The sequence below is a fragment of the Ctenocephalides felis genome, unplaced genomic scaffold (genome assembly GCF_003426905.1).
Source record: "Ctenocephalides felis isolate EL2017-DRISC unplaced genomic scaffold, ASM342690v1 CF-g0.4_SCAFFOLD_03570, whole genome shotgun sequence".
NCBI classification, from domain to species: Eukaryota; Metazoa; Arthropoda; class Insecta; order Siphonaptera; family Pulicidae; genus Ctenocephalides; species Ctenocephalides felis.
Genome location: NW_020539724.1, coordinates 1,276,629 through 1,300,377, shown reverse-complemented (window position 1 = coordinate 1,300,377; position 23,749 = coordinate 1,276,629). Strand labels below are relative to the sequence as shown.

Here is a 23,749-nt window from a genome sequence, read left to right as displayed (position 1 = left end):
TTAGCATTATTTATTTAGATTAGTTATTTTGTTTATCCTTTTTTTACTTGCCCAATCATCTATTTACATAACACATTATTAAATCAATTGCCCATAAAGAAGAAAAATTAAGGAAATAATTAGGAATATTTGATTATTTCTTAATAAGTTTCTTCACAAGATTTTGAACAGAAGATTTGTTGTAAAAATTTTGAATTATCTATATCTATTTATTTATTGCTTCCCATTAATTTTTTTTCCTCTTTTTTTCAGAGCATGGTGATTGTGGAAAATGTAGACATTTATAAGAAGGATTTGCAGTTATTCTATGACCGGTAAGAAATCTTAATAATTTTACTTCTGTGTAAATGTACTGTTTGAATTCTCAATATCTTTGTTTATTTATTTTTTGTCATCTTACAAACGTTCCCACAATTAATTAACACGTTAGGCGCCATATTAATTATATCTGCTATGCCATATATGTCTGACTGTCTTTCTTTTTCAAAAGAAAATAGTCAAAAAATTGATTGAAATAAGGACTTATCTGACATATCTAGTCTTCGCTTTATATTTTTACTATCTATATTAAATATAAGAGATAAAACTCATAGATTTTTCAAACAAGTAGAATATACGTCCAAAAATAGTCTTCCCATTTCCAGTTTCCTGTAGACTATTTTCAAGTAGTTTATATATGTTACGATATTTACAAATATCGTTATCGAATATATCTCAGTGTAATGTAATGCAATTGCCGTTGTTCCGCCAATAGTAGTATTCTGTATATTTATTTCATGTTATACATATTATCATTATTCAAAATACGCGGAAATGCATTTACTCTTAATATAATGGCAAATAGCATTTGATATTTTGCGGTATTTGCATGTAAAATAAGAGGAATCATATTCTGCGATCTGAATGAATGTTTATGTGCAAATTACAAGTGGTTGTATGAATATATTTATTTGTTGAATATATTGTGTTTGGATTGTGCCAGTGAAATACTATGATTCTTTGCTGAAATTAGATAGGATGTTGGTAACAAACAGGAGTTAAATTGAATAAATAGCTTTCCCAACTCTGCTGATAAATATTTCTGACAAAATACCAGATCAAGATCATTTACAGTGTTATCTCTGTAAAATATGCACCCATTAAATTTATATTTTGCATTGGTTGAAAAATGTAGCTATTATTTCTTAAATCTCGTTCAAAATTGAAATAAAACATTAGACTTGCCCCCCACTCCCCCCACTCTAACCGGGCTAATTTACCTCGTTTATGGGATAAAAAGCTCCAGATTACAAATTTTTGATATGTGTTATTTGCTGTGATAGAATATCTATAAGGTTCAAATCATTTACAAATATCCGTTATCGTTTAGGCAATTTTTAAATCCATTCAAACAAAATATGTCACGAGAACGTTACCCAAATTATCATCAATATATGATAAGTTGCTGAAATATTCCAGCCTTGTAGGCATCAGTACACATATCGCGGTCTAATTTCCATAAACGTTCACGCATAAATTTGATAATTTCGCCGCCGATCGGCAAAAAGCAAATATTTACTTTGTGTGCGCGATTAATCAAAAGTTGACTTTCGCGAGAAAAACTGCAATTACGTACAAGAATGATGCCATAGTCGGTTTACCACCGCCACCACCGCCGTCTTGGTCTTTGTCTGACAGTTTAAGATTAATTGCCTTTGAAAAGAAGGTTTTTCAGTCATGATCTATTGCTTTGTCTATATATCTGATACTGTATTGTGTTGTGAGCAGAGAGAAACTTTTCGCGAAATAAAACCAACATCGAGATTTGGATTATCATTTTGCAATGTGGTACTCAAAAACTAGGTACTTAGTAATAAAACTACCAATTTTTATTGCTGAAATCGTAGCATTGAGTAGAGACATTTGAATTTAGACATTATGGTTTAAAAGTTTTAAGTGTGTAAGAAAAAGATTACATTTGTATATAAATTACTTGCTTTTTAACTAAGTATTTTATATACATGAATCTTTTCAAACAATCTTTTTTCTATGAGTATTTTTCACTTCCTTGAATATCGAAATTTTCCCTGAATTGCAATTTTTTTCACCACGATTTTCTAGTGTCTAGCGCCCTTGATGCCACCGAGTTTTATGTTTCTGTGTACATGCGGGCAGAACATGAGATTATGGATTAGAAAAAAAGTTGACGTAATTGATGATGCAACTTATAGACCACGACTATCTGAGCACTTTATATCGGTCCAACAGTGAGAAAATATACCCTGGTAAAAGACAATGTAAAATTCTGAAGGGATCCATCAGATAATGGTTGAAAGCATCTTAGGTTTGACAATATTTACATTAATAATATTCAGAACATACAAATTAAAATAATTTGTATATACTTCAAGTTAAAATACACAATATATTGGAAATGGTTGCTTCCAAATAATTTGCTTCATTTTTGCATTCTAATCCAATTTAAATTGGTTGAATATTAATCAATCTATTATATGTTGATCGTATTTTTTCGATCTATTTTCTGATGCTATATGAAGTCGATAATGTCTCAGTTAGAACTATTTAATGTTTGTTGTCAACTAGGTAAGATTCTAAAACTTAGAAGTCTGCACCAGACTTTGGACAAATGAACGGGTAAAGTTGGAACAACAACGTATGTAAGTTCTTGGTTAAGTTTCAACTATTATGGTGTTACACAATTTTGAATAGTGTTTCTTGCAAATCTCATTATTATACACATATGCAGCATATTAATAAAATAGCATGTAGATTGTTATTGATTTTTGGTAAAGGGAGGAGATGATAATATATATATTAATTTGGAAATATGAACAAACAACACTCTTTTTTGCACTAATTTATTAAATAATAATGTTCACAAACGTCTAGAGACTAGGTTTGTCTTATCATCATAATTCAAAAATTTAAAATATGGAAACCTAAATTAGCATTATGTGTTATCCGTTACAAGTCGTTCGATATACTGTCTTCTGTCCCACCAACGATCGTCGGTGTCCGAATTCTCTATTCAATTTCAAGTGGATTTCAAGTCACGCAATATCAGATAGAAAAGGAAGGGTTAGATCTATTTGAGACTTTTGAACATGAAATACTAACTGATCTTGCGATCTCCTCTCCTCTCTAAACGTTATGACTATGGAATAACCAAGGATTCTAGTAATATATATTTATGATTTTACTAGTATTATGAGTAAACACAATTATACTGTGCATATTTCTCTACGATTTCAACTCTTTTCATATATTGTTTGCGCACGATAATATATTTCACATAGCCTCTATCCTTTATCCTTTATCCTTTTCCAGAGCAAACAATGAAACGCAGTAAATTTTTCGAAAACAGGATACACGCCTTGCCGATTCAGCCACATACTCGTACATTTCCAACTTCGCATGTGTGGGCAATGTGCAGTATGCAGTTTCAAACTATTTTGTTTTGTATTCTATAAGTAGAAATTTCTAAAGTTTATTTTAGTTTCCTTGGCGAGTTCCTGTCGGATCTCTCGACGGCATAATTTGATTTTTCAACCATGCATGTGTACTTATAGGAAGAGAGCTGGGGAAATTAAAAATTGTCCATAAAACATTTTTTATTATTTATACAATACAATTAAAGTTACGCTTCTCACATTTGTTTTTACTTTAAATTACAAGTGTCTACATATGATATCTAGTAATTGATAGGGATTATTACAAAACAATATTCAACAGGTCATCCAGTAGAGAGGGCGTTTATTAATCACGTGAGCCTTATAGGAGGAGGGAGGATTTGACAAAAATTTACGAAATATCAGTAAATTACCACGTGTATTTATTTTTTACCTCATGTTCAAAAAAATCTAAAAAATTTATTACTATTACTATTTTTTGCTGCCAGAAACTGGTTCACCTGTCCTTAGTCTATGTTATACAGGTTGTTTGACATGTTGTTCGTATATAAGTGTACTCGTATTAATACAAAAGTTTTTCCAAGACTTGTCAAAGTAACGCCATACTGTATAACACCTGGAAAAGTCTGGAGCAACTCTAAGGCGTTTTAACTGTATATTTTCCAGCTTACATATGTTGAAATTCGATTAAACTTGTTTCAGTAATTAAGTAATAAATTTATATAAATGAGTACATTATGATAAAATGATAAAACTCTTAATTTATCATATTTAAATTGATATACAACTGAGCTACAAATTGATATACGATTGATATTCGTTGAAATAAAAAAAATATAAAGTTTCTGGTGAATAGTTTAAATATCTGCACAGTTAATTTGGAGTACTCCATTTGGTACAAATTTCATAATATAATTTACGAATAATTACTGAAAATTGAATTTTGTTCTGATTTAATTAATTTAAATAAATTGGTTCACTACTACTGTAAGATTACAAATTTGTATGAAATGACATTGATGAATTGCAATGTTTGTTTGATATGCGATGTTAATATTCATTAAAATTTTTATTTTTTAATGTAGATGAATTAAAAATACTGCTAATTTTTATATATATATAAAATAATATGATTTTTTATTACAATAGATTGAATTTATTCAAATCAGCAAATATATCACCAATTCGTATGGATTTATTCCTGAAGCAATCTAATTATAATTATATGAGCTTTTTGTGTACAGAACTAATGTATTTTTTGATGAATCAATAATGAAATATTTATAAAATTATAATCAGATAATACTTTTATTTTATTTCAAAATTATGTAAATTAAATTCTACTATTTGTAGTTTAATATAAATTTTTTATTTGCAATTCAATAAAAGAGTAGACTGGTTGTTTAATTAATACGAAGTGGAATGAGTTTGATTTGATTTATTAACGAGTTTTATTTTTAAAGTTAGCATTATTTACTAAATAATACATATATATATATATATATATATATATATATATATATATATATATATATAAATTATAATGTATATTGGATTTTGGTCGCGAATTATAATTCTGATGAGCGATATAATTGCTAGTTTAGATCGCTTTGCCGATACTATTTCCAAGCAGAAATAATTTATTGCAATTTAATTTAATTCAGAAACAGATACTACAGAATTATAATTAATATCACATAATTTCACATATTTTATATTCCACGAATGAATACTAAAATATATCATTGTGTAATGATATAATTAAATGAATTAAATAATTGAATATCATTATATAACGAAATTATAATTAGTGTCATTTCTAATAACGAGGGCATTTTTGGCAATATTTACTCCGGACAACCTGATATCAAGAAGTCGTGATATCCTTCTTTACTTGAAAATATAGATCTAAATTTAGGTCTAGAATACTTGACATGATAAATTATAATCTCGGGTGAAAATCTGTTATTACTACAGCTTGATATCAGACTGGCTAAGGTTAAGTATTCGTTAACTACTTTAATATATTTCCTACTATGATTTTTAATTATTTTTCTGGGGGAAAATTTTAGGGAGAAATATTGTCTCAAAATATTTTCACTCATAGTATTTTTCCAAGGTAGCACATATTACACAATTTATTTCCACCTCGTTGAATTCTAACATCCGACACTCAAAATAGACCTTTCTTCCTTTTATTGGAAAGCATCGAGCAACTACCAGGATCATGTTTAATGTTCCGTACTGTAGACGTTTTAGGAATTGAACCAAAATGCCATCATTAAACTTAAAGTTATATCTTCTACAGAATTATGTACACGCAATATAACGTAAATATAACGTAAACTGTATCAAGACTATTTTACGTACCTATCACAATTTATATCCTCGATTTAAAGACACCAGAGTTCTATAACTCTGGTAATCAAATGTATAAAACATCCACTATTTTACGCATTAAATGTTTTTTCATTGTTTTATGTGTTAGCATAAAAATTCGCATAAAATTTAAACTCTTTCCGGCGTTAATATCTCCGTGTTTATTATATGAAAATTCCGGAACAACTTTTATATGATCATAACATACCTTTGGCTATTTCAGGGAGATTTCATCTTTTGAATTGTCTATCAAAAGATTGACACGTTTCAGTGAAATATAACATTCCTTAAATTTTTAGCCCATATTTTTTTATTATTTTCCTCCTTCATTTATAAACTAAGCCATATGTGTTAACACAAAATATATAAAAATCAACATTTTCTTAAAAAAATCATTTCGAACAGAATGTGATATTCAGAAAACACCACCTAATATGTTTCTATATATTTTTCTAAGAATGTATATATACATATATCAATAAGTTTCTGACAGCTTAGATCCTCGTGACATTTCGAATATTCGCCAGAGCAATTTTGATTTCAAAAATATCAATAAAACCCAATTTCACAATGTCTCTTTTACAATGACTTTGAATTTGCTCTTCTCGTCAATACAATAAAGAACTTCAAAATCGCATATCGAACTTATTGGGAAGAGCTTTCTGTATGAGGGGTATTGGAAAATTCGCTATATTGTCTGGAAGTTTTCATGTAGGTAATTTAATATAATGTTTTCTAGCTTATTATAAAACTTATACTACAACTTTCACCACTTGAGTAGTTTCTGATGCATGATAAAAAAAATACAATAATTTGCTGAAGTAGTTTTTGTTTTTGCTCTTCGATCTTGTAGTGTTCTCCAATAGTAATGAATTTTTTTTTACTACATGAGAAACTTTTTTCACTAATTTATTGCAGCAGTATCATAACAAATAGGGTAATAAATATAGAGAATAACGGGAGCACATGTACAAAAAGGTTGGAAGCCACTGGTTTAAATTATTTTAGTCTGAACTAAATTGTATCGTGCTTTTTTTCTATTTTTCTAGCACGAATCGTGTGCTTTGAACCTTAAACAATATAGTTGCATTTTTCTAGTATAATATTATTGATTTTTTAATTAAACCAGTTTTTGCACTAATTTATTAAATAATAATTTTACAAACGTTTCGAGACTAGGTTTGTCTCATCATCAGTGTGTTATAAATTTAAAATCTAAAATATGGAAACCTATATATTATGTGTTATCCGTTACACGTCGTTCACTGTACTGATTCTCTACCAAGGTCAAAAAGATGAGTCTCAGTTGAAATATATATATATATATATATATATATATATATATATATATTTGTGTGTATGTGTGTATATACGTATATATAATCATTTTTATCCTTGTAAGATTTTTAATTATTAAATTCAGTAGCTTCAGATATCAAAAATTTCATTATTCTCAAAAGTTTTGTTCATTCAAAAGTTTTTCGCTCAAACTGCTCGAAACTATTCCGGTTTAGGAAGATATCGTATTATTAAAATATATATATATATATATATATATATATATAAATATATATATTATTATTATTAAAAATAAACATCTACTCCGACTCCGTTCCAGTAAGACTATATAAACATGTATACAAATAATCGTGATTGTAGAGGGCTGGATAGACACAGTTACAAATTTCAAGTACATTTTTAATCTTCTATCTAATTTCTGTCTTCTATATTCTGATAATAAAATTATATCAAATATAAATAGCCCAACCCTTGGATTGTTTTTTAAAAAAAGCTTGATTACAATCAAGGGAGTAAAAGAGATAAAAATTGTGATGCCATCATGAATCTGCAGCTTGGGGGGCAAAAGGCCAATATTAATAACTTAATAATTTATCCATAGTTTACAAAAATGTATCCTAATAAACTTCCTCCCAAGGATCCGTCTATATCGATCCTGGTGTGCCTTCGTGCGTGATGTGTACCGACATGCCGCTGCCTTTGATCTTCGCCTGCGGCATTAGATGTAGTTTGCGCGACTGTGCCATTGTTTTCCCAACGGGAATAGTTATACGCCAGCGATATATAAAATATGTGAAAAGCTCCTTTACGTCGACCTTGTGTTTTCTTGATGATGTACTTTTTTCTCGTGGCGAGAAATATGAAATACTGCGGTCCGCCGCCAGCTAGATGGGACTCTTGGGTACTTTGAATTTCGATGTGGTGGCTATGGAGGTGTTGCATTTTTTCTTACTCATAAACGAATGTATTTGAAGAAAATAGTTGCGCTAGTAGAAAGTCAAGAATATCCTACTCAAACAAAACATTAATAAATATCTAAAATCGTACTTACCAATATGGAGTTACGGAATAGGATTTTGGAGATATGCAAGTACATCAAACTTTTATACAGCGTAACCAGAACAAAATATTAGGAGCGATGGTGGATGCACCTTGGTATGAAACTAATAAAAACATTTACGAAGACCTAGAAATTAAAACAGAAAAAAGAATTATACAGACCTAGGTTTGTTCTTTGACCCAAATTTCAATTATCCTGATTTTTTCTACTAATATGAGGATATAGCAATTTGACTTAATTAATATTTTGGATGCAATTCCACTAGTATCTTCTAATTTTGCATGATAATGTTTAGATATGAGCTAGATATATAGATGGATACTAGAAACTCCGAAAATTACTTGCCACATGTTAAAGGTCGCTATGAGAGATATGAGATACGAGACGAACAGTTGTTGAATAAATTTAGTGGGAACACTGGTGGAAAATTTAGCACACATTGTTAAAAAATATTCTTTTTTTATTTACATACCTTGTTAGAACAATTGAAGAGACGGGTAGTGTGAGACTTGGTTTATATATTGATAATTTCTTGTGTTCGCGCTAAATTAAAGCGTGCGATTATATTGATAAAAACAAAAGCAATCAATCAAAATCATATAAAAAATCAAACAATATGATATTAAAAAAACATTGGAAATATTGTAAATACAATTATAATTTGTAATTAATGTAAAATAAATACAGAAAGTTATAATTAAAGTATTGGTCGTTCAAAATTTAATCAATCAAGCAACCATACAAAAAAACATTGGTCCTGTGAGCCGGATTTGACATCCAGTAAAATCTAATTAAAAAAATATTAGTCCTTTGAGCCGGATTTGACAACCAGTAAAATCTAATACAAAAAACATCCTGCTTAAGAACTATTTTGAATCTAAAAATTTTCTCATAAAGTAATACCGTGAGCAAATTCATAAGAATCTGATAATTACTATCATAAAGAAATGTTTTCTTAATTAACTATACAAAGAAAAAATTTGCATTTTTGCAAAAAATTCTGATATGCTACTTTTGTGTTTCCTCTACGTATCAAATCAATAATAATATTTTGAGACCAAAATTGGATGAAGGTCAATAGGTTACTAATTTATAAGAAATTTGACAAGTTAATTTATTTTAAGCTTGCAAAACAAACAAGTTCTAAATTTTTGGCTATCCAAAGGCTAATTGTAAAATCAATCCAGCCTTCCTATTAATATGTTCCTATGCCATTCATCAGACCTACACGAAGTTGTTATGGCTCCCACACAAGTGCAACGTTGTTGATTACAAAGGTAATCAGTCACAAGCTAACCGCAGCATCCCTGGACCAGAACACTATCCAGTATAATTGACAATTATTTATGTCCACAAACATATATGCATATGTTTCAATTTATGTAACCATCTCTTGCATACGACATTGTCTAGGGTCAACAGAGGTTACTGGACAGTGGACACACTATCATTTCGGGGAAATGGAATAAACTGATATATTTGAGCAATTTGTTTGAAAACTAGAATCAGAATGCTACCTGGTAATGGATACATGGTAAATTCGATGTTGAATATTTATTGCTTATGTAGCCAACAATTAGATAAAACGTACTAATAGTATGGAACATAATATTATATTTATATCAGAATATATTGTATTTAAGGATTTATATGTGTATCTAATTTGTCTTCAAAAAATTAACCTTCAGCTTTGTATAATATTTGCTATTGTAGGAATTTTTAGGTCATTGTAGATCATATGGTTGGTCATTAACCATGGAACAGCATTGCTGTTTATTCTACGTCTTGGTCTTCGAATCTCGAGTGCATTGATTCGGGGGATAATTTACACTTTCCTTAAGGCAAAATGCCACTCACACTTAGGTATTAATTTGGAAAAAGAAAGTGAAGCCCAAACTATTACAATTCAGTTTTAGTCTTCGATTTTTGAGTGCATTCGACCTGTAAATAGAACCTTTGTGTGACGTCACCGTGCATTCGAAATATGCCCATATATGGCAAGACCTAGATAAGGACAAATATATTGTCAAAAATTATGCAAATTCAGTTGTCTGGAGGCACTCGAAGCGATCACTTGTAGGTCGTCTATTGTCGGTCATCAATCGTCGGTCTTCGGTGGTGTTAATTCTTCCGAGTGCCATTTTGTCCGAGTTGATGGTTGTCGCCGCGTGTGTTTTGAGTGAATTTATTGAGGATAATTGTGAATAAAATAGTAAGTTATCGATTTTGTTTGTTATTATATGTAATATACAATACAATATATATTATATATTATGTATACATTATGATATATTCTCTTTTGTTATGAAATATCGTAGTTTTTAATACTTTACGCACCCCAATGGGATTTGTTGACGGAGCATTCAGTCCTTGCACAAAGTGTTCAAGGACGAATATGAATCTCGTTGGATTATTATCAAAGTGTTTATAGATTTTTAATTTAACGTATAATACATTGATTGTTCAATTTTATACATTTGATGAGTTATTGCACTACATCTTTTTTGGAACTACATTTTGTAAAATATCTTTGAGAATTTTCTTATGATTTTGGTATATCTTGATATAAGGTATAGCTTGCTATTGTTATTATTTATTACATACATACTATCTACTCGCATTGAATATATTATATAATGACAATATTACACATATTTACCATACATGGGTTTTTTACAGGCACTATTTGTCTATTTCATTTTCATTTCAATAATATAATTTAAATTTGATATGGATAATGATTATAATCACTACAAACAAAAGTCGGAAACGTTTGTTGCTTTTTAAAACAATATGCATTTAAATAAATAAATGTAAAAAGTCCTCTAAATAAAATGATATGTATAAATACTTAAACCCTCGAAATTATTCATACATTTGTATGTTTTGGAACTGCAATGAGAAGGACTCTATGAGCTGTTGTTATGATACTTCCTAACCGCGTGATTTTTCTATAAAGCAACCCAATTGTTTTTCTATTTTATACATAGGTAATGAAGATATTATAATTGTGATAAATATTTTTTTTCTGGAAAGAACTACTTTCATCTAAGTTCTTTGAAATTTGCAATTGCGGGGTTAGGTACTTACTGTAGACGACGAAGACCTTTATACACTGAAATATTTTGATAATGAAATTTATATGTTTGTTAATTCTCCTACAAGTTTATTATGATTTTCAATCAATATACTTTCAATAAAAATGTGCATAAACGAAGTGCTCATTTGGAAATTGATTGTGATAAATTAATTCGACCATTTATTAAAAGAAATTCTACTTACTCTGTTTTAAATTATATTTTTGAGTAAAATATTTTTATTGAAATACATGTTCATTTTTTTCCTTATTCCCCTGGGGATCAACGACAATGTCAACGGCTTATAAGCAAAACACCATAAAAATACAGAATAAAAAGTAAGCATCCTTAAAAAAATACGTATGTCGACAATATCTTTTCAAATTTATGATCATCTTAGGTATACGGCGTCGTAAGAGCACATAGGCGCATATTTCATATAACATGTTATCACCAAACAAATCCCCATATATGCTCGATTGTGAATACGTGCGCTTTATTTTATTTTCAAACGACTTTTACATTTCATCGTAAAAATTGTAACTCTTTTATGGCGGTGTAGTGACGCGTTTTACGAAATGTCCAACGCAGAAACATATATGTTGTGCGACATACCGTAAACACATTTGTTAGACGTCAAAAAATCTGCCCGTGGAAATATGCGATCACGCCTGCACGATTCCGATGTCGACGAATGTTACGGGAATTGTTACGAAATGGGATGCTTTTATCGACTTGGCGGACAATTTTTTATAAATGTTAATATCACATATGAACTGAAGTTTGATAGTTAATTCTGACCCATCATCATTATTGACAAAATCTAGATTTCGACGTCATAATTTCAACACATTGGTTGTTTGACGCTTGATGTTTTGTAATCCTCATGAGAGCGAGTTTAGAATGAATCATCAACTTGCTTCGAAGGATCACATCAATGACCAATGACAAATCAGTATTTGTGGCGTCTAAAGAAGACTTACTTCAATAATTATTACTTTCTGATGGAGAAGAACGACTTGAAAATTTTATGTTCTTTTGACGTTTTAAAGGCCAAAAATTTGAATTTTTCTTGCAGTTTTCAAAAAAAACTGAACCGCTATAAAAATATAAACTCATTTTGTAAGATTCGATAACGAGTCACATTTTCGAGACGATATTGGACACCTGTTTGGGTTGTCATTTGTAGAACCGACTAGTATTTAGCCCAAAATCAGTCCTATAGGGTTTTAAGTTCTGATTGCTGTTTACACAAAAATGCAAATGTTTTAATTTACTATGGCTATTCTTCCAGAATATTTCATCTCATAACGTCCTCATTATAATAGTGAAAAAAATGATTGTAAAATTACAAACTTGTTCTTTTGAACAATATCCTATGATAATGAATATTAAAAGGATTTTTTCTTCAAAAATATGATATTTTTTTATTACATTATTTAAGTAACATTTCTTGCATATTTTCAGTTGCAACTAAGTCATTATGATAATGATGATAAATATTGAATATAGGTAAATAGTACTGTAATTTTATCATTTATTATTAGGAATAACCATTCCTCGACAATTTTTTATCTCAAACGATTCTGACCTGTGACCTATTAATAATTGTAAGATTAGAGTCTCGTTGCATCTGTCCATTCCCATATGCAAATTCGTGCAATAATGTTTATCTGCATAAATCTGTTCCGGAGGGCGGATATATCTTACCAAACTACAAGATGCAAGCAAATAGTAATGCTAGTAAATTTACTTGCTTGCATTTCGCTTTGATTGTGTTAAATTAACTGGACATGTGTTTGCATTGTAATTGCATATATTGGTTATTCGGCTATTTGGTATTATATCGGGTTCATCGTGTCAATTGTGTTTTGATTAGAACTAGACTTGATTATGTACGTGATACATTTACATTTTGCAGAGATTACATTATTAGTACAAATATACATAATTTTTCTATAACAACTAAAACTACGTGAATCTATTTAGAAGTATCTTGAAACATACTCAAAATCAGCATACTAAAAATCATCACAAATTTTGCTAACAAGGAGAACCTCTGATTTACTCTATCCCAGAATCCCAGAAGAGTATGCCTGATGTTCTCCTGGTTTATATTGTCCTGATTGTTATTTGAAATTAAAAATATTTCAGCATCTATGTGAAAATAAGCTACAAATAAAATCCTTTGAGCATTAGTGTACATTATATTACACAGACAGATATGCTGTTGAATACAAAAGCTAATAAAACTTTTTATATCGCCGGATTACCTCTCCCATTTCATATAATTTTACAATATCCCATTTCGGTCGGTTTGTCATATCAAATTTCGGGTGGACCGACCAGGACCATTTTCACCTGGTGTGGGACACTGTGTATCACAGTTCTCGTGTATCGGGCGCTATTTAATTACATGGATCATTGGCAAATACAATGCAATATATCCCAAAGCTCAACGGATTAAATCCAAATAGGCAACGCTATAAAATGTTTGTAAGTGTAATTGTATTGCCTACAGATAAATAGAGCATATTTACGTTCATTTACATTTCGTAGTCGGATAAATCAATAGAAAGTTTTAATTACAAGAGTTTAAGTGGTTGCAAGCGACCATAAAAAGTTCCATGGATGTGCAGCCAGCTATAAAACCATCATTAATAATATATTATCATTATTCAAACAATCTGTCATAATATAATAAATATATTTAATATTCGTTAGATTCAACAGATTGTATATAATCGCTATCTAAGAGATAAATTAAATTAATAGTTATTCCAACTTTGCTCATGAATATTAGGTACAATCGTTGAAAGAAGTGCCAAGAAATCAGGAAAGAATTTAATTTTATTTGGTTATGAAAACCAATGTACATTTATCTGGTTTTATATTGATTGAAGTTTTTCACTCTAAATAATGAGCTTACATTATTATGCATACCATAATTTCATGCTTCAAATATATTTCAATTTCCAAGATCATTGATGAAAAGAACTAATGAGCTGCAATGTTCTTTATCCTATCAAACACCCCAGAAATAATTAATTTTTTTCTCGCTTTTAAATAACGTACTTTGAATTTGTTCATTTACGATCACTTGCATCTATTCTTTTCTTTCACCTTTATAATGTTCTAATTACTTTTTCCGTCTTTGCAGGTGCGAGTTGACACAATCAAGGATTTACCTGGAGGACGCCTTTATGAGGTATTTGAAACTTAATTTACATCTTTGACTTGTTTCACTTTGAACTCTAAACTGAGATATTGACTTGGTTTTAATTTATTTTCCTGTTGGGTTTGGTCATTTTTGGGATGGGCATTAATTGATAATAATCAATTTTAAACCTTACATTCAAAGACTTCTCTTCTTGGAGTGATATCTAAATCATTTTTTTACTCATTTGAATAAACACGTTTTTGTGTTGTTCGTTTTGAGTTTATGTCACCGATTGCCTAAGAGTTTTTTACTTTGAATAATTTTTCTATCCACCATATTACTATTTTCTATAAGTCTTTCCCGCAAATGTAATTATATATAACACAAGAGAAAGTGCCAACGAAAGACCACACCACGCGTTCGTCTCAAGGATTATCCCAGAAATCTTCGCCAAGTAGGATTCACTTTTAATAGAATACAATATTTTCAAGGGGAGAGGTGGGTGACTAAGCATACCATCACGTTGGTATTCTGTGGCATAACAGGTAATTAAATTTCCTGAATTGTAACGGGATTAGTCACATGCCCGCGGGTTTTCTTGGGAAAAATACACTGGTATTTGGAAGTATCTGAAATGGATCAGCGTAATGAAAACTGATAATATCAGAGCTAAACTTATTAATAAAAATTTTCTTTTTTAATTGTTTTGACGCTTGTGAGAATCCAAGTTATAACGTAGTGGTATTATACTTAATCATACAAAAATGTGTTATTTTGATCTTCGAGATATTTCAAATTTATGTAAGAGCTGGATCAAAACGTGGGAAATTTTAAAATATTTGTTATTTTAATTTTTGTCTCAAGTTTTCTATTTTGTTACTACATAATAAATACTTATCAATTAATGAGAGATAGTTTGAAATTGGGAAATATTTTCATATTTCATAAGAGTACATTTTAAAAGTAAAGTGTTCGCACGTTCACATTTGGAAGATATGCGATGTCAGCTTATTTTTGCTTAAGCAATCACTTCTTCTCAAAACTTCAAAAAGTAATCAAGTGTGTAAATATATAGAAACTGAAAATTGTAGAATCAATTCATTTCTTTTATCATTTCATTAATAGTTTTTATTTTTATGTCTTTATGTAGGGTGTCATTTGCAATGTCTTTACCAGGGTCCGTTCACAATGCACCTTAAAGTTTTCGATTGCGCTACTTGTATTTTTTATATTTGAATTGCTTGCGCACGCCCATAGCTCAATGCCTTATGTCCAGATTGGGATAATTATTGTTTTATATAAAAGGAGTTTGTTTTCATAGCATATGAAATGTTGCAAAAGCTCTGATAAGTGGGTATGCCATATAGTCGAAATATGCAATTATCTTAAGATTTTTTCTTGAAGGACATTCGATAGATTGTGAGACTACAGTAAATTATTCCAAGTAGTAATATAAAAAAATGTAATACACTTCATACTTTAGATTTTAAAATTGAAGCAAATTCTTTCATACGACTTTCATAAGTAAATTAGTAAAATCACACGAAAAGCGAATCAGAGCATACGGCTATTGATGTATGTCACATACTTGGTTTCCTTCTGACGATAATTACCTACCAGTTTATTTATTTCTAATTGAACAAAGTATTAAGATAATTGAAAAAGCTTATCCTAATAATAAACAATGTTGCAAAAGCTCTGATAAGTCTGCATCTATGTATATGCAATACAGTCGGAAGTGCAATGCGAATGAAAATTCAGCGAATGCGACGCGATTGCATTGTGAGCGTTCAAGTGCGATACAAATTCAGCCAACTCCGCAACCAGAACTACCGAACAAGCAACCACCATGCAACCATTTCATGCTATTCTGGCAACACTAGAATATGCACAGATGAAATGCTGGAGTAAATGCACGATATTCACAACTAATATTAAATTCTAAACATACTTGCCAGGGTAAGAATTTTCGAGCTGAAAGTAATTTTAATATCATTTCTATTTTTGGGTAGAAATGGTCTTTATAAAAATCAGCCTAGATGAGTAAAACATAGGTGTAAATAAATTTTCTTCAATTCTTTTTTACCAACTGTGGCAAAAACCACTGTTTGATTTCATTGTTCTATCCCTAAGGACATGTGCTATAAGACCTTATAAACGTTTATTTGATATTGCTCTATATGTAACTGGTAACAGGTCAGGTTGTTTGAGAATCGTAAAGCAATTACCGTTATCGCGCCAACAATTACATCTGGTCTACGCGAATACATTGATACGAATGTGCGGCTGGATGCTGAAGGCCTGGTTACCATGCACCAGGAGGAAAATGAAACACACACCAGTAATATCAAGTTTGAAATTCGAGTTTATTATTTTCTATACAAATTTTATTATTTATTTAATAGTTATTTTCTGTTTTATTACCAGTGGACATGTACCTGTACATAAATCAAAACATATACAGAAATACATGCACATACTCATATTTCAATTAATGGGCCAATTCTTGGATCAAAGAGCTATACTACTTTTTTTTGTCAATCAAAACTTTATGTTTAATAATACAAAATTGTTGAGTATATAAAAAACAAAATATTAAACCTAAATACAATTAAACATCTTAAATTTTTTTTTTGACATGTTTGTATAATTTTGATGTTCGAATTGCATGCGCAACCCCACAGTTCTATACCGTAAGTCCAAATAGGAATAATTATGGTTTTGTAAATAAGCACTTTGTTCTCGAAAGAAAGGTCTGATTTTCTTCCTATAAGCCAATACAAGAGCTATATTATGTTAACAGTTTGCGATGTTGGGTAGTCGCATGAGCTCTGGTAATCCCGAAACAGCCAAAAAGTCAATCCTTTGGTGTTTACTTGAGCGTTTTTCATATAATGTATACTGTTACTTTGTGCACAACAATTGAATTAAAATAGGCTTGAAGTCGATCTAATGTTATATTTTGAGATTTGTGCCATTTTGAGGTTATGTTCTGGCGTAGAGATTACTAAAAATGCTCGAATAAACGCCAAAGTATAGTTTTTTCACAGTTTGGACTGTACTAAAATTCCTAAAAGTGAATTTATTTTATAATTAGTAACGATCATGGAAATAAGTCCTTACATCTGCATCTATTCCGCATACTTCGACATATATGCGGCTGAATGTTGAACGTTTACCTAAGTGCTTTGCTTTGCTATGTTTTCCCATAGTGTGGATGCATATCACACATGTTGTATATTTATGAATTAACTCACATGTGAAGCGGAAAAAGTTTCATTTTGTGTTATGTAATGATGTCGGGTTTCCAGGTATTTAGTTTTTAAAATGCACACACGGTGTTTTAAATGCTAATGATTGCATTGATATAGCGAGTAGGATTTGTTGTCTGAAAGGAAAGATATTTTCGATTCTGCATAGTAACTATCTTTGTTTTTTTGTATATACCAAGTTTACTGCTTGATATCCACCTAGCCAAGGTGGGTATCGAACTCAGAACTTGTGGTTGCGAATTCACGTCTTACTATGGTTGCTGATTTAATTACTAGTACCAGCCTAATTTTTAGATAAATATGAAGTTATAGATAAATTGAAATTCTGGGCTTTTTTTAAATTGATTCGCATCTTTCAATGTGACAATAATGAAAACCATACTTAAACAATCTATGAACAGTACTTCCAAGAATTTATATCATCACTTGCTCCTTTGCTGTGATTTTTCGCCCTACATCTCCCTCCGTGCATTTCACGAGCACAATATCTTTGAAGCTTATCAAAAACTTCATAATAAGAACGATCTAGTCGAACAAACGGTAAAAAGGAAAAAATGATCCTTTGTTGAAGAATACCCCGTAATTTGTATCAGGCAACAAACGATGAAATGAAAGCGTCGACGATGCCTTGTGCACTTTGTAACTTGACATAGAGGCTATAAACGCGTTACCATGGATATTCTGTCATTACGGCATGGTGAGGCGCTACGAACTGCGCCAACTATGTAGCAAATGCTTTGATGAAAATTTTACTCAAATTGATTCGAGATGAAATTCATACACATATACATACTTGCAACAAACAACACGTAAACACTCACACATGCACTAGAGGAAGTAATCCCTACATATTGTATCTTAAATGATATCTTTTTTTGCATGAAAAATGCTTCGAACCGAGAATATGAGAAGCTAAAAGTATTTAAATATTAATCAATATAATTATGTTTTTTTATTCAATTTTTTTTGTATCAGACATGAACTCCATACATCCAGATTAGATTCATTTTAACAAGTTTATTTTTTTCTCTTGCTAAAATTAATCTCTTTTATTAGTTCTACCGGTATAAATTTCCTTCATATCATGTGCTTTATGGAAATATTTTAGAAATGATAAAATTCAAATTTCTATCCCATCGTTTGCATTTTTTTATTATTTACATGGTTTTTATAGGCGTAGCTGTGTTTTAACATAAAAAATAAGTTTAATTTGAGTAAAAATTTTCAGCTATTTGTTTACATAAGTACTCTGCAGAACAGTTCGTAATATTCTCTGAGCTCGTAACTCGTTTAATGAGAGATGTGTAATACAATATAAACCTTGCGTTTTGCTAGAGCTGCGCCATTAATTCACTATGAAATAGAAAATATACCAGCATGTCAGAAATTACAAAGAATCATTTACTTTGGTACCGTGAAAAATAAGAAAATATTTTTACGCTAAGACACAAGACTGTTACTGTTTTAATTAACAAAATAAATTGTTACACAAAAAGACAATAAAGACCAAGTTTTTAAATCTAATAGTTCGGATAAATAATGATTAATAAAATATAAAATATATTACTTAATACAATTATCATCATTGCTATATCAGACAAAGGAAATACCAGGGAATTTCTCAATAACGCTTTTAGAGTAAACCGCATCAAATTAAAAAAGAGTGCGCGTAAGGTTCACACGCGATTGAAGTAAAACTAAAAAAACTAAATACGACATAACGACATAATCGGTTTGTCATTGTAATTAGCATTTACGATTTGAATCTTCATTAAAAAAATGAAGTAATTGCTGATTAATAAATTCTGTAATATTCGTTCACAAAGTGGATTATGTTAAACAACGCTTAAAGAAATATTGTTTTCACAATTTCACTTATCATGTGACAATAGTGTTTGAAGAAACTCATGTAACTAAAATTAAAAACATTCGTTGACTGCTTGTATTATTTATTTTACTTTTTCGCTGGCGATATAATCTCATTCTTTGAGCAGTTGTAATATGTCTTGCCTAAAAAATATTTTCCATTTTAATAACTTCAAAAATTTATAGAAACTACGAATGATATAGAAATTATTTCAATGAACTTACGTTTCTTACACGGTACAGATTTTTCATTTGTTTTATTTTTGCACTATAATTATTTATGGGGGACGGAATAAAATATTCTTCCGATCCAGACATTTTTTTTATTAACTCAAGATTTGTACTACTATTTAATCTTAAAATGTAATGACACGAAACACCGAAAAATGAACGATATGCTTCACGCTTTCGGTGACGAACGCACTTACAAAGTCGCGCATACAAAGAAGCCTCGCATATGATACGACGACTAATAACAATCGACCCGTATAGAAATGATATCATCGAGAGCGAATGACGAATCATTGGCACTCGACTCAGCCGTAACGCACTTACGTTGCATTTGTACGGTATTTACACCCTAGTCGCGCCTATAGAAGTTTTATTTCAAAAATATAAGATAAAACAGCATAGCGCTATGAAACAAATAATGTACATACTATTAACACAATTTAACGTGGTATAAGTAAATTTGCTTTGCCCATTATAATATTACTGTCAAATTATTACCAGACAAAGGTAATGTCAGAGCAAGAGTCAGCAAGTAACTCCGTCCGTAGTATCGCAGCCAGCCGCGGTCCCCGACTTTGCGAAATTATTCATGAACTGAGAGCCGAGACGCGTCCCAGCCGTGAATCCTATTCCTATTCGTTTATGTATCCGTGTGTTTTCACATTAACTCATCGGCTGGCGTCGCAGAGCCTCAGGGGAATCGCGAACTTACACCTCATGCAATTTATATGATATAACGTCCGTTGTCCGCGGTAAGAATAAAACGATATTTCAGGTCGTGCCGTTTGGCCAATTGGGCGCACTCTCGTACTGGGATTTGTACCGTGGAATATAAACATACTTTTATTCATGAGGACACTTTTGCTTTTCATTAAAACCTTTTGTCTGAATACGGTGACATGCAGCTTTACGATCTCATAGAAAGTCTTTTTTTTATTTACCATTCAAATTACAATCTGTTTTAGTGAAGACATTTTAGTAATTGGTATGTTATAATATATGGTTTATTTAGAAAGATTACCCAATGGTAATTCTTAGAAAAAAATTATGTATATTAGTGTGTGTGCATGTATGTATAAATGGATACAATTTCTCATCAAGGTTTGTGGGAGCACAGATCAACCTATTTGAATTATTCTAAAAGCACCTGTTTTCTATTGTTAAAGAGACGTGCTGATTAGTTTTTGGCAAAGATTGGTTTTCACCTAGGGTTTATACAAAAACCGACATTTCAGAAAACCGGTTTTCGAATTTTAATTTTGCCAGAAAACCGGTTTTAACTGGTTTTCGAATTTTATATAGAAAATAAATTTTTGCTCGAATATTCTGTTAATAACAAAAATTTATCCACAAATTTAGTGCGATTTTAAGCAGTATTTGATTGAAATTATTTATTGTTAAATTTTATGGATAGTAAACAAAGTTATTTTAATTTTAATTAGTAGATCAAAAATAGTTATATAATAGTTTATGCGGATTAAATAATTTTGAAAATAATTATTCGTTATTTATCGATTATTTTCACATATAAGAATGTAAAAAATGTAAATATTTCTGTGATAGTGAAAGAAAATTTCAAATTTTCGAATAAATGAATCAATTTAAAATAAAAAAAAAACATTTAATAAATTAAAAAAAATATATTAGATACATCCTTGATAATATCAATTTTAGTTTTAAAAACATTTAAGCTAAGCCGCGAGTATTTTCTATTTCGAGTAGTTTCAATTAATTAATTTTCAAAATTCTAATTATTTTTTTGTTTGATAAAATGTGATTTCAAAAATATTTAAATATCTTCGATTTCCTTTACTAGTCCATTCATCTATAGTTATAGAAAATGTTTGTCCTTTACTTTTCATACAGTTTATTTCATTTATAGTTTCATGTTTTATAGATTCGTAAAAGTTGTAAATAAGTTCCATAGCCCTAGAATTATTCTGTGGTAAGCAATAATTCCGTTTTTGTAATGACTCTTTCATAAATGAGCTATTTGTTATGCAATTAATTGATAGTCCATCTAATACAGCGAGCTTTGACACTATTTCTTCTAAACTAGTTTTTTTCACAAAATTAAAAATACGTGGTTGTGTACATGTTTGTAAAGTCGAGCCGGCATCCTTTCATTTTTATCGTGTACTGTTTTCAAATGATTATGTAAATTGCTTGTGCTTGATCCTTTGCAAGAAAGCATTTTATTGCAATAAATACAATGCATTTTTTCTTTGTCTACTTTTTTGAAAAAATTCCATTCCAGCCTGACATTTTAGACTACAAAAATATAAATAGTTTAAATAATAATATATATTTTTATAATAATAAAATATGTTAACGACTTACATTTCGTATTATATCTGTATCAATTATCGATCAATAGCACTGAACACTGAATACTGAACTTATAAACTGCACATAAAGAAACAAGAAGTCCATTGATCTGAATTAATATAAACACTCGTATAAACATTAGAATTAATATATACATTAGACAAAAAGATAACACAAAACCTTTCTGGGAACCATAGCAGACTGATAAGATTCCAAACGCTATTGAACCGATATGATTTCGAGAATCAAAACGCTGCATCGCATTTTATATTAGGCTATATTTGTCATTTTCCATTTATACAGTAAAAACCGACTTTTTTTTACTAAAAAACCGGTTTTCGAATTTCATAAATTTCGTCAAAAAAACGGTTTTTAAAACCGGTTTTTGAAAACCGACAAACCCTATTTTCACCCATTTTGGATGAAGCAAAAAGTGCAAAAATAACCAGTATTTGAGATAACAGCACATCCGATTAGAATTATTCAGAAACGTTGGATTCGTATTGATTCAGTATATAACTGATTACATTTTTGCAAAGGCGGGTTCAGCGGTTTTGGAGATACGAAGCAAAAAGTGCAAATACTAGCTAGTTGCCATAACAACACATTTTATATGTGAATTGCTTTATTAATTTACTTGAACTTTTTACATTCCATATAATTTCTTCTCAGATACAACTTCAATAATCATCTTACTTTGCACTTATATAAAACAAATATTTTAAACAACCTTGCTGCTCCTTATGCGCTAACATCTTTTTACAGATTCAAGTAGTTTTAGCATTTATTGCGAATGCAAATACTCCAATAAATCAACGTAATAACCGAGAGAGTACTGTTATATATAATCCTTCGCATATTTTTATTATTAAACGTTATGCTCAGCAATTGAAAAAAGTCATATTTCTCTTGAAGTTTCTCCTGAAGTATTTTTCTTTATCCCGTGTGATTTGTAAAGAATCATTTGTAAAAGTTTTCTCGGCTTTACTTTTCAAATGAAGGAGGATTATTTGCTGGAAGCAATTTGTAAAAATATTGTTAAGATTGCGGGAATATTTAATGTTTATCTTCAGTACTAATGCTGAATTATAATATATGATTTGAGTTTTCCTAACAAAATTTTCCATTTCTTTTCACGTAATATACATCTTCAAGTCAAATCAAGGTTTTGTCTGATTTAGTTTTGCAAATATTCAGTTGCAGGAGGTTTTTTCAATATTTCATTCGGCACGTGTCGATGATTTTTCTTGTTGCTCATTATTGTATAAGTTGACAAAAATTTGCGTATTTATATATAAATTTCTAGTTACACAACACTGCATTGGGATTTCAGTATGTATTATATATTTGTGTATAAAGATGTTTGCATATAAAATAATAGTATTACTGCCCTAGGGCAGGTCCTTGAGCTGGGATAAACTCCAGCTCGATTCATGGAAGAATAGTGTGAGGTTTTCCATTGTCATTTTATACCGCAGTGCCCTGAAAAGGATATTACCAATTGGAAACAAATTTTTAATGAATATTTTCAAGTTAAAATAGACATCGCTACTGCGCAATATCAGGTTCTCCATAGCGGGATTTGAATTCAAGACCCCGAGTATTAGAAGATTAAAAAACTAATTAGCATGTTTCTTGTCTGATATCATTCGAACAGATCCTAAATT

The 23,749-nt window shown here is 30.1% G+C and overlaps 1 long non-coding RNA gene across 1 annotated transcript in view; it reads left to right on the top strand.

Moving 5' to 3' along the window:
• Positions 1-252: 252 nt before the first annotated feature.
• LOC113382946 overlaps positions 253-23,749 on the top strand; it is a 45,981-nt gene continuing 22,484 nt past the window's right edge. Inside the window, exons 1-2 of the long non-coding RNA XR_003367706.1 lie at positions 253-314; positions 14,386-14,433. This is a non-coding gene — a long non-coding RNA (uncharacterized LOC113382946). The remainder of the gene's footprint in view (positions 315-14,385; positions 14,434-23,749) is intronic.